Below are 12598 nucleotides of genomic sequence, written 5' to 3'. Positions count from 1 at the left end.
TATTTAATCACAGATCACATTATTCAGTTAGGCCCACTGGGAACAACTCTTCTTAGAATCATAGAATGGTAGAATTGGAGAGATGGAAGGGACCCCAAGAATCACCAACTCCAACCCCCTGCAATGCAGGAATCTCTGCTAAAGCATCCAGGATAGATGGACATACAACCTCTGCTTAAAAACCTCCATGTCCACAGGCTCCTAGGGGGCCTGTTCCACAGTTGAACAGCTCTTAATGTCAAGCAGTTTTTCCATATGTTTAGTCAGAATCTCCTTTCTTGGAATTTGACTCAATTGGTTTGAGTCCTACGCTCCAGAGCAGGAGAAAACAAGCTTGTTCCCCCTTCCATGTGACAGCTCTTTGTGGGAATGTTTGCTCATTTTCAATCCTGATTTACTGATCTACACTCTGATTGTCTTTGGAGGAAGCGGATGAAGGGCTTTGCTCCTGCCAAAGGAAATAGCGATCAATCACTTTATATATCAGAGTAGCTGATAATACGCTCAGGGCATATTTACCTGAGTTAAAGAGATATGAATGCAATAGATAAATAATTACAGTCGCTCTAACCCTGACCACAAATGATGATGTTGCATGTCTGGGTGGGAAACACTGCAAACAGATATTTCCTACAACTGTCGGCATCTGAACCCCCCAGGCCCCTTTTCTCTAAACTCACCCTAGGCAATTTATTCATCTTGGACACCATCCCAAGATTTACTTGCAGGATTTACTTGACCTTTCTCAAGTCAAGTTATGTTAGGGTGCGTGGCATGTAGACTTTCCAAGTCTGCGGTTGCTGTTTTCATTAGCACTATGCTCTTACGAACAACCAGATCATTTTTGCCAAGGTGGAACACCACCGCATCTGGCGGGGGACGGAACGCAAGTTTGTGACCCAACCAAGGTAGCAACGCATCCCAGCGCATTCTGCGATGGCCGAACCAGGAAATGTTGACCTTTGGTTGAAGGCCCAGATGTTCACCCAATGGCCCCGCGGTGGCATGGACAGCTGCCCAATGTACTATGCTGTGGCCGAAGATCCACACATGTTTATGGTATAATTCTGAAAGAAAGAATTATACGACTTCAAATCCTATTGTGTGCTCTGGATAGTCCCTCCCCCTACTTGGCCAGTCCCCTGGCACCACCTCCCCCAGGCAGGATTGGTCAATTGGCTGAGGTAGGCGGAGACCTCAAGCATCCTGCCTGAGAAGGCAGTGCCAGCTCCGCACATCAGAGGGCTGCTCTGGGATCAGGGGGCTGCGCGTGACCACGCAAAAGTCACCCCCCATTTGATGTGGCGAGCGGTCATTCCTGGTGGAGGCAGGAACTTCATCTGCTCCTTTCTAGAAAAATCGCACTGCTTCCCCTGCTCCTCAACAACAGGATCAGGTCACTCAGCTGAAAAGCATTGGCTGCAGTTATCTGCTCCTGGGACTCAAGGATGAGGACTTCAGTCAAGAGGGATCTTGGGCAGATATCATGCGCTTCCACTGGAGGTGGGTCATATTAAGCCGTAGATGCTTTTAAAACAATGAAAAAATACAATTTCACAGTTGCAGTTTAATTTGCGTTTAATTAGATGATCATCTCAATGTACTGATCAGGCCCACTCCCACAAGCAGAGATCCAGAAGAATCAGCATAAGCATTCAAACCTATGGATGTGGGCTGCTCACTGATGTCATTCAAGGGCACAGCATTGTGCACTGAAGCCACAATAAGCCGGAAGAGTTAGACCAGACGGGCAGCATTTGGTGAGTTCCGAATAAATTGAAAGTGGTATGGATATGTGTTCTTATCTGTTTAACTTTAGATATCCTTTTCTGCTTGTATTTTCTTTTACTTGGCATCTGCAATTATACTTGCCTATGTTATGAATTAATGTGCGTATATTAAAGTTGAAAAGAAAGACCCAGATCGTGATTGAATCTGTGTTCTTAATCACTCGGCAGCAATAGCCCTTTCTGACTCTACCCCCCCCCCCCACTCCCTGGCACCTCGATAAGTTCCTTCTTAGATTCTTAAAATTCCGGGGGGAAACCCTTCAGAAAATTCCGAGTCCTACTCAGAGTATACCCATAGAAATAAATGAACCCGTTGTGCATTCAATAGTATTAAATACCACTCTCAATGACTTATGGGCAGTGGCTCCTTAATAATCAGCTCCAGTTAGGCCCAGTCTGGGTTGAGTTCAGCCTATCCCACCAGTGTTCACATAACCAGCTGGGCAGCAAAACCCAAGCTCTGCCTGGGTGCATGAAAAGCATTGGCTGCAGTTATCTGCTCCTGGGACTCAAGGATGAGGACTTCAGTCAAGAGGGATCTTGGGCAGATATGATGCGCTTCCACTGGAGTTGGGTCATATTAAGCCGTAGATGCTTTTTAAAAAATGAAAAAAATACAATTTCACAGTTGCAGTTTAATTTGCGTTTAATTAGATGATCATCTCAATAGACTGATTTTATTTCATTGCTTAATTCACAAATGGATTGATCAGGCCCACTCCCACAAGCAAAGATCCAGAAGAATCAGCGTAAGCATTCACAAATATCGATGAGGGCTGCTCACTGATGTCATTCAAGGGCACAGCATTGTGCACTGAAGCCACAGTAAGCCGGAAGAGTTAGACCAGACGGGCAGCGTTTGGTGAGATCCTCCTGGCAGAACCCTCCATTTCCTCACACACTGATGATCATTCTGAATAAAAGAAAGAAGGAAATCTGTAAGCGATAGCACTTTCATGAGCCTGGAGTTAGATTGCTCACCTTCAGGAGATGAGGGAGGATAATAGCATTATAATGTTTAAAAGACTCAAAGGAACATTTAAGGAATCTGTCGCAGAAAGGAAGAGGACATGCAGGCCCAGCTACAGAAGAGCTCTCAGAGGAATTTGCAAGATCAGTGCTGACATCCCCTGGCCCATCCTGGATGCCTGGATGTCAAATTAACCTTCTCTTCTCCAGGCTAAACATGCTGAGCTCCTCCAATGTTCCTCAAAAGAAACAGCTTTCAAATATTGTACCGCTTGGTCACCCGCCTTGGAGGACACTCGAATCAGTTGTTTTCCTTCTTAAAACCTGGGTTCAGAACCGGGTACAGGCTAGAATGGATCTATTAAATTGTTTCTCATCTCCAGCCTTATATTGCAGTTGCTTTTCAATTCATTTCTCCAACCTTTCTAAAAGACAGCATTAACTATCACACTTGTTGGTGTTCTAATATTCTCGGTGATGGTGGCACCCCTGGTTGAGGTCCTTATGGACCATGAGGTTTCTACCTCTGGTTCTACTGGATATAATGATGTATTTTTGTACTTCAGGTGAGGTCTGGAAAATGCAGAGTGTGGTGGGGCTCTTTGTTGCCAAATCACATTTGCATTCTTTAAGCAGAAGCAGATGGCTGGCTAATCCTTGCTTACTGAGGGTTGTCTTAAAATTTGGAGATTTAGATTAGAGCCGCCAGTTTTTACTGCCCGTGGGAAGTGCAGCCTGCACAGTTTGCATCCACATGAACACCTGTGGTACCAAAATTCCCTGTGGACAGATGAAAACCTTGAGACTCTAATGCTTAAAAGAAGATTCAGAACCTAGAAGTGCTGCATCAGCACTGAATCCAACTTTAGACATCTAAAAATGGGGTTCATTTGTTCTGATTTATAAAGTGATTGACCACTATTCCCTTTAGCACAACCAAAGCCCTGCTTCTGCTTCATCCAGTGAAGATGGAGATCCATGCTAGGCATGCTGAGATCCTCCCATGTTCTCATGAGAATCAGCTTTCCATTCTTGTACCTTCTGGTCACACAGCTTGGGAGACACTCAAGTCAGTAGTTTGCCTTCTTAAAACCTGGGTTCAGAACCGGGCACAATCTAGAATAAATCTATTAAATTATTTCTTGTCTCCAGCATCAGGTTGCAGTTGCTTTTCAATTCATTTCTCAAATATTTCTAAAAGGAAGCATTAACTATCACCATTGTTGGCATTCTAGATTTTGTTCGAATTCCAAATTTTGTAGAGTTAGATCAGAGCTGCCAGTTTTTAATGCCCTGCACAGTTTGCATCCACATGAACATCTACTGTGTCAAAATTCCCTGTGGACAGATGAAAACCTTGAGGCTCTAATGCTTAAAAGAAGATACAGAACCTAGAAGTGCTGCATCAAAACTGAATCCAATTTTGTACTTTTAAAAATATAGTTCATATGCCCAGAGCTGATCCATAAACTGATCGGTGACGTGTAAAGCCCTGTTTCAGCTCCCTCCAGTGAAGATGCAGGGTGTAGATCAGGAAATCAGGATTAGAAATTCACGTGTGAGTGTAACCACCAACTCATGGATATCACTTACTTTACAGCAGCATGCATCACTCTCCCAGTGGAATCTCTCCAAAGGTACAATTTGTACTTTTGGGGGGGTCTGACAAAATCCTCTCCCGAATTGACAGACAGAGGTCAACATCATCAAATTTACATAGAATGGTTGAGTTTGGAAGGACTTTATTTACTTACTTGCTGCATTTTTGTCCCTTTTGCAAAAACAAAACTTAAAAGTGGGAGTGGGAGACACTCAAGTCAGTCGTTTGCCTTCTCAAAACCTGGGTTCAGAATTGGCCAGGAATGGATCTATTAAATTATTTCTCATCTGCAGCCTAGGATTGCTTTTGCTATTTAAATATCTATTCATTGCCAAATATTTCTAAAATGCAGCAATAACTTCCACCATGTTTGGCTTTCTAGTATTCTCCCTGATGATGGCACCCCAGGTTCAGGTCCTCATGGACCATGAGGTTTCTAGCTCTGGTTTTACTGGATAATATGATTTTACAGGTAGGTAGCTGTGTTGGTTTGACGTAGTCGAAACAAACAAACAAACAAAATCCTTCCAGTAGCACCTAGAGACCAACTAAGTTTGTCATAGGTATGAGCTTTCGTGTGTATGCACACGAAAGCTCATACCTATGACAAACTTAGTTGGTCTCTAAGGTGCTACCGGAAGTATTTTTTTATTTTTTATTTTAATAATAATAATAATAATAATAATAATAATAATAATAATAATTTATTATTTATACCCCGCCCATCTGGCCGAGTTCCCCCAGCCACTCTGGGTGGCTTCCAACAAAACATTAAAATACAGAAATCCATCAAACATCAAAAGCTTCCCTAAACAGGGCTGCCTTGAGAGGCCTTCTAAAGGTCTGGTAATTGTTGTTCTCTTTGACCTCTCGTGGGAGGGCATTCCACAGGGTGGGTGCCACTACCGAGAAGGCCCTCTGCCTGGTTCCCTGTAACTTGGCTTCTCGTAGTGAGGGAACCGCCAGAAGACCCTCGGCGCTGGACCTCAGTGTCCAGGCAGAACGATGGGGGTGGAGACGCTCATTCAGGAATAGTGGGCCGAGGCCGTTTAGGGCTTTAAAGGTCAACACCAACACTTTGAATTGTGCTCGGAAACGTACTGGGAGCCAATGTAGGTCTTTCAGGACCGGTGTTATGTGGTCTTGGCGGCCGCTCCCAATCACCAGTCTAGCTGCCGCATTCTGGGTTAGTTGTAGTTTCCCGGTCACCTTCAAAGGTAGCCCCACGTAGAACGCATTGCAGTAGTCCAAGCGAGAGATAACTAGAGCATGCACCACTCTGGCGAGACAGTCTGCAGGCAGGTAGGGACTCAGCCTGCGTACCAGATGGAGCTGATAAACAGCTGCCCTGGATACAGAATTGACCTGTGCCTCCATGGACAGCTGTGAGTCCAAAATGACTCCCAGGCTGCGCACCTGGTCCTTCAGGGGCACAGTTACCCCATTCTGGACCAGGGAGTCCTCCACACCCGCCGCCTCCTGTCCCCCACAAACAATACTTCTGTCTTGTCAGGATTCAATCTCAATCTGTTAGCCGCCATCCATCCTCCAACCGCCTCCAGACACAACACACAGGACCTTCACCGCCTTCACTGGTTCTGATTTGAAAGAAAGGTAGAACTGGGTATCTTCCGCATACTGATGAACACCCAGCCCAAACCCCCTGATGATCTCTCCCAGCGGCTGCATATAGATGTTAAAAAGCATGGGGGAGAGGACAGAACCCTGGGGCACCCCACAAGTGAGAGCCCAGGGGTCTGAACACTCACCCCCCACCACCACTTTCTGAACACGGCCCAGGAGGAAGGAGTGGAACCATTGTATGACAGTGCCCCTAGCTCCCAAGCCCTCTAGATGGTCCAGAAGGATGTTCTGGTCAAAAAGCCGCTGAGAGATCCAGCAGAACTAGGAAACAGCTCTCACCTTTGTCTCTAACCTGCTGGAGATCATCAACCAGTGCGACCAAGGCAGTTTCAGTCCCATGATGAGGCCTGAATCCCGACTGGAAGGGATCCAAATGGTCCACTTCTTCCAGGCGTGCCTGGAGTTGTTCAGCAACCACTCGCTCAATCACCAGGAATGGAAGATTTGAGACTGGGCAATAGTTGGCCATATTGGCTACATCTAAAGACGGTTTTTTAAGAAGTGGTTTAATAACCGCCTCTTTCAACGGGTCTGGGAAGGCTCCCTCACAGAGAGAAGCATTCACCAACCTGCGAAGCCCATCGCCCAGCCCTTCCCAGCTAGCTTTTATAAGCCAGGATGGGCAAGGATCAAGGAGACAGGTGGTTGGTTTCACTCGTCCAAGCAGCCTGTCCACATCCTCGGAGGTAACAGATTGGAATTGATCCCACACAACTTGACTAGACAGGACTCTAGCACTCCCCCGCCCCAGCCCTGCTCCCACGGTGGAGTCTACCTCTTCCCGAATCTGAGCGACTTTATCTGCAAAAAACTTTGCAAAATCATTGCAGGAGATCATGTGGCCCGTACTGGGCCCGGATGGAGCAGGTGGTTCCGCTAAATTGCGAACCACCTGAAAGAGTCTCCTGCTGCTGTTTTCTGCAGATGCGATAGAAACGGTGAAGAAGGTCCTCTTTGCCGTCGCCGTCGCCACTTGGTAGGCTCGAAGTTGAGCTCTAGCCCATGTCCGGTCTGATTCAGAATGAGTTTTTCGCCACCGGCGTTCTAGCTGTCTCAACGACTGTTTCATCGCCCTCAGCTCTGGGGAAAACCACGGGGCTGTCCGGGCTCCATGAAATCGGAGAGGGCGCTTCGGAGACAGACAGTCAATAGCCCTGGTTAACTCCGCATTCCAGCGGGCTGCCAGGGTATCAGCTGAAAGGCCATCAACATGGGATAAAACATCCCCTACCACTCTCTGGAAGCTAATTGGATCCATTAAGTAGCGGGGGGAGGACCATCCGAATCGGTCCCACCTCCCTGCAGAGGGAAAGGGTTGCGGAGAAGTCCAGTTGCACCAGAAAGTGTGATCTGAACATGGCACTTCTTTTGTTTCATTTTTACTTAATGTCAGATCACCAACATCCATAGAGGTAAACACCAGGTCCAAGGTATGTCCGCGGCTATGAGTTGGGCCAGACTTATTCAGGGACAGCCCCATGGTGGCCATGCTTTCCACGAAGTCCCGAGCGGCTCCTTGTAAGGTCGTGTCAGCATGGATGTTAAAATCCCCTAAGAAAACCAAGCTAGGTGTCTCCAGGAGCACATCCGATACGACCTGAAGCAGCTTGGGCAGGGAATCCTTGGTGCAGCGGGGAGGTCGGTACACCAAAAGGAATCCTGTACTGCCCCTATTGCCCAACTTCTAGAACATGCACTCAGAAAACTCGGTCTTACCAATAGGATGCCTGGTGGAAACTAATGACTTCCTAAAAATCACTGCAACCCCCCCTCCCCGGCCAGATGGCCTGGGTTGCTGTGCGTAAGAGAAACCTGGTGGACAAGCAGCTGCAAGGACAGGCCCATCTGCTTCATCCAACCAGGTCTCTGTCACACATGCCAGGATATGATGTATTTTTGGTACTTCAGGTGAGGTCTGGAAAGTGCAGAATGAAATGGGACTCTTTGTTGCCAAATGACATTTGCGTTTTTTCAGCAACAGCTGACAGCTGGCTCATCCTCACTTACTGAGGGTTGCCTTAAAATTTTGTACAGTTAGAACAGAGTCGCCAGTTTTTACTGCCCCTGGGAAGTGCAGCCTGCACAGTTTGCATCCATACGAACATCTGCGGTAACAAAATTCACTGCGGACAGATGAAAACCTCGAGGCTCTAATGCAGGCACCCCCAAACTTCCACCCTCCAGATGTTTTCGACTACAATTCCCATCTTCCCTGACCACTGGTCCTGTTAGCTAGGGATCATGGGAGTTGTAGGCCAAAACATCTGGAGGGGCGCAGTTTGGGCATGCCTGCTCTAATGCTTAAAAGAAGATGCAGAACCCAGAAGTGCTGCATCAAAGCTGAATCCAAATTATTACAGTACTTCAAAAAATAGAGTTCATATGCCCTGAGTATATTATCAGCTACTCTGATCCATAAACTGATTGGTGACTATTTTCTTTAGCACGTGCAAAGCCCTGCTTCTGCTCCCTCCAGTGAAGATGTAAAACAGGGGTCAGAAAACTTTTTCAGCAGGGGGCTGGTCCACTGACCCTCAGACCTTGTGGGGGGCCGGACTATATTTCTTGGGGGGGGCACACGATCAAAGATTTGACCCCACCCCAGCTCTCGGCAGAGTGGGTGAAGGCAGATCGGGAGGCAAATGCTATGCTAACGCTAGCTGTTTCTGATGATCACCTGATCCACTTGCAAGGCATGGAGTCAGCCCAAGACATTTGCCAACTGTTGGACATGTTTGCTCTGTCCTGCTAAATGAATCGGATCGCAAGAAGGCCATTGTTAACAACCAGGGGGAGGCTGCTGCTTCTAAAGCACCCCAGTCGCCGGCACTGAGTACTGATGGTGCCACAGCTTTGAAAGCACAACGGTGCTGCAATTGTGGTGAAAAGGGACATTTACAGAAGTATTGTAGAAAGCGCCCAAAAGCCAAGGACATCACCAAGAGCTCAAGGGGCAGAGGGGGCAAAGGCAAGGAGCAAGCCCAGCCCAGATCTACCCAAGCTAAAGCTTTGGTCACACACAGTACCAGTCCACGAGCCCAGAATGTCTTCATTATAGATTCTGGGGCCACACAGAATCTATGCCGGGACTGACACCTGTTTGTCACATTTAAGCCACAACAGGGGACTGTGCATCAAGAAGATGGTCGCTCTTTACAGAGTCAAGGTTAAACTTCTGTTTTTCTTCTGAGCTCCGAGACGACTGTGAGGAAGGTACTTCTTGCTTCTCATTTAGCTGATAATCTACTCAGTGTTTCGCAGCTAACATCGCAAGACTTAATTGTTTCTTTCTGTAAACAGAAGTGCATCATCAGCAAGAACAATGAGGACATATTGATTGGCTACAATGTAAAGAAAAATATTGCATAGGAACCTGGAATGTAAGAACCATGAAGGAAGGTAAGCTGGATGTGGTCAAAAATGAGATGGCAAGAATAAATATTGACATCCTGGGCATCAGTGAACTAAAATGGAAGGGAATGGGCGAATTCAGTTCGGATGACTATCATATCTACTACTGTGGGCAAGAATCCAATAGAAGAAATGGAGTGGCCCTCATAGTCAACAAAAGAATGGCAAAAGCTGTACTGGGATGCAATCTCAAAAATGATAGAATTTTAAAAGATGATGCTGTTAAGGTGCTACACCCAATATGCCAGCAAGTTTGAAAAACTCAGCAATGGCCAGAGGATTGGAGAAGATCCGTCTACATCCCAATCCCAAAGAAGGGCAGTGCCAAAGAATGCTCCAACTACCGCACAATTGCGCTCATTTCACACCCTAGCAAGGTTATGCTCAAAATTCTACAAGTAGGCTTCAGCAGTATGTGGACCGAGAACTCCCAGAAGTGCAAGCTGGATTTTGAAGGGGCAGAGGAACCAGAAACCAAATAGCAAACATGCGCTGGATTATGGAGACAGCTAAAGAGTTACAGAAAGACATCTACTTCTGCTTCATCGACTATGCAAAAGCCTTTGACAGTGTCGACCACATCAAACTATGGCAAGTTCTTAAAGAAATGGGAGTGCCTGATCACCTCATCTGTCTCCTGAGAAATCTCTATGTGGGACAAGAAGCTACAGTTAGAACTGGATATGGAACAACTGACTGGTTCAAAATTGGGAAAGGAGTACGACAAGGTTGTATATGGTCTCCCTGCTTATTTAACTTATGTGCAGAATTCATCATGCGAAAGGCTGGACTAGATGAATCCCAAGCAGGAATTAAGATTGCCGGAAGAAATATCAACAACCTCAGATTTGCAGATGACACAACCTTGATGGCAGAAAGTGAGGAGGAATTAAAGAACCTTTTAATGAGGGTGAAAGAGGAGAGCGCAAAATATGGTCTGAAGCTCAACATCAAAAAAAACAAGATAATGGCCACTGGTCCCATCACCTCCTGGCAAATAGAAGAGGAAGAAATGGAGGCAGTGAGAGATTTTACTTTCTTGGGCTCCTTGATCACTGCAGATGGTGACAGCAGTCACGAAATTAAAAGACGCCTGCTTCTTGGGAGAAACGCAATGACAAACCTAAACAGCATCTTTAAAAGCAGAGACATCACCTTGCCGACAAAGGTCCGTATAGTTAAAGCTATGGTTTTCCCAGTAGTGATGTATGGAAGTGAGAGCTGGACCATAAAGAAGGCTGATCGCCAAAGAATTGATGCTTTTGAATTATGTTGCTGGAGGAGACTCTTGAGAGTCCCATGGACTGCAAGAAGATCAAACCTATCCATTCTTAAGGAAATCAGCCCTGAGTGCTCACTGGAAGGACAGATCGTGAAGCTGAGACTCCAATACTTTGGCCACCTCATGAGAAGAGAAGACTCCCTGGAAAAGACCCTGATGTTGGGAAAGATGGAGGGCAGAAGCAGAAGGGAACGACAGAGGACGAGATGACTGGACAGTGTTCTTGAAGCTACAAACATGAGTTTGACCAAACTACAGGAGGCAGTGGAAGACAGGAGTGCATGGCGTGCTCTAGTCCATGGGGTCATGAAGAGTCGGGCACGACTAAATGACTAAACAACAACAACAAATGTAAATGGTTTATATTTACTGTCTGATGATGATGATGTTGTGCATGATGAGACATGTTGTGTTATGTCTGATAACAAGGTTCTGCAAAAGAATTGTGTACATGATTTCCATTGCAGGTTTGGACACCTAAATTTTCAGGCAGTTACCAAGATGCCAGATATGGCGGAGGGGTTAGAAATCCAGCCGTGCAGGTTTTACATGAAATGCAAATCATGTGCAGAGAACAAGGTTAAGATAGCTCCCAGAGGCACTCAGCCTGGGAAAATAGCTACTAAACACCATCAATTTTACATAGAATGGTTGAGTGTGGAGGGACCTTACTTACTTACTTACTTACTTACTTACTTACTTACTTACTTACTCCATTTTTATCTCTTTTGCAAAAACAAAAACAAAACAAATTTTCGGAGACTTAAAATTCAGCTGCCGTGGGAGACACTCAAGTCAGTCGTTTGCCTTCTCAAAACCTGGGTTCAGAATTGGCCACAGACAAGAATGAATCTATTAAATCATTTCTCCTCTGCAGCCTGGATTGCGGTTTCTTTTTAAATAGCTATTTTTTTCTCAAATATTTCGAAAATGCAGCAATAACTTCCACCATGTTTGGCTTTCTAGTCAGGGCCGGCTCTAACGCAAGGCTGGGTGGCGCAGGGCGCCAGGGGTGCGTCGTGCGGCTGTGCGCGCTGTAGCGGTGCTGCGCGCTGTGCCGCCTGCCAGCCATGGCGGGGAACGGGGCAGGGGCGCGGGCGCCGGAGCGATCTTTGCACCACGGCGCCAGGGCGCCTGATATCCTTAAGCAAAATAAAAAAATTCCTTCAGTAGCACCTTAAAGACCAACTAAGTTTATATTTTGGTATGAGCTTTCGTGTGCATGCACACTGTCTGAAGAAGTGTGCATGCACACGAAAGCTCATACCAAAATATAAACTTAGTTGGTCTTTAAGGTGCTACTGAAGGAATTTTTTTATTTTGCTTCGACTCAGACCAACACGGCTACCTACCTGTAACTAGTGATATGCTTAAGACGGCCCTGTTTCTAGTATTCCCCCTGATGATGGCACCCCAGGTTCAGGTCCTCACGGACCATGAGGTTTCTAGTTCTGGCTTTACTGGATAATATGATGTATTTTTGTACTTCAGGTGAGGTCTGGAAAGTGCAGAATGAAATGGGACTCTTTGTTGTCAAATGACATTTGCGTTTTTTCAGCAGCAGCAGACAGCTGGCTCATCCTCACTTACTGAGGGTTGCCTTAAAATTTTGTGCAGTTAGAACAGAACTGCCAGTCTTTACTGCCCGTGGGAAGTGCAGCCTGCACAGTTTGCATCCATACGAACATCTGCGGTATTAAAAATCCCTGTGGACAGATGAAAACCTTGAGGCTCTAATGCTTAAAAGAAGATGCAGAACCCAGAAATGCTGCATCAAAATTGAATCCAACTTTTTACTTCTAAAAATAGTTAATATGCCCTGGGTGTATTATAAGCTACTCTGATCCATAAACTGATCGGTGACAATTCCCTTTAGCACATGCAAATCCCTGCTTCTGCTTC

General features: G+C 46.1%; 1 protein-coding gene across 7 annotated transcripts in view; it reads left to right on the top strand.

Annotated features, from left to right (window-relative positions):
- The window catches only part of LOC132591846 (uncharacterized), a 61760-nt gene that overhangs the window by 5886 nt on the left and 43276 nt on the right, over window positions 1-12598 (top strand). The window contains exon 2 of one of the 7 annotated variants that reach the window (XM_088666917.1): window positions 1630-1760. The exons of the other annotated variants lie outside the window; for them this stretch is intronic. The gene's annotated coding sequence lies outside the window, so the exon portion shown is untranslated. The remainder of the gene's footprint in view (window positions 1-1629; window positions 1761-12598) is intronic. 7 annotated transcript variants of the gene reach the window in all.

This window comes from Zootoca vivipara, chromosome 3, assembly GCF_965207765.1.
Source record: "Zootoca vivipara chromosome 3, rZooViv2.hap1.1, whole genome shotgun sequence".
Lineage (NCBI taxonomy): Eukaryota > Metazoa > Chordata > Lepidosauria > Squamata > Lacertidae > Zootoca > Zootoca vivipara.
Note: the sequence above shows the minus strand (reverse complement) of the source record. Positions and strands in the feature narration are given on the sequence as shown.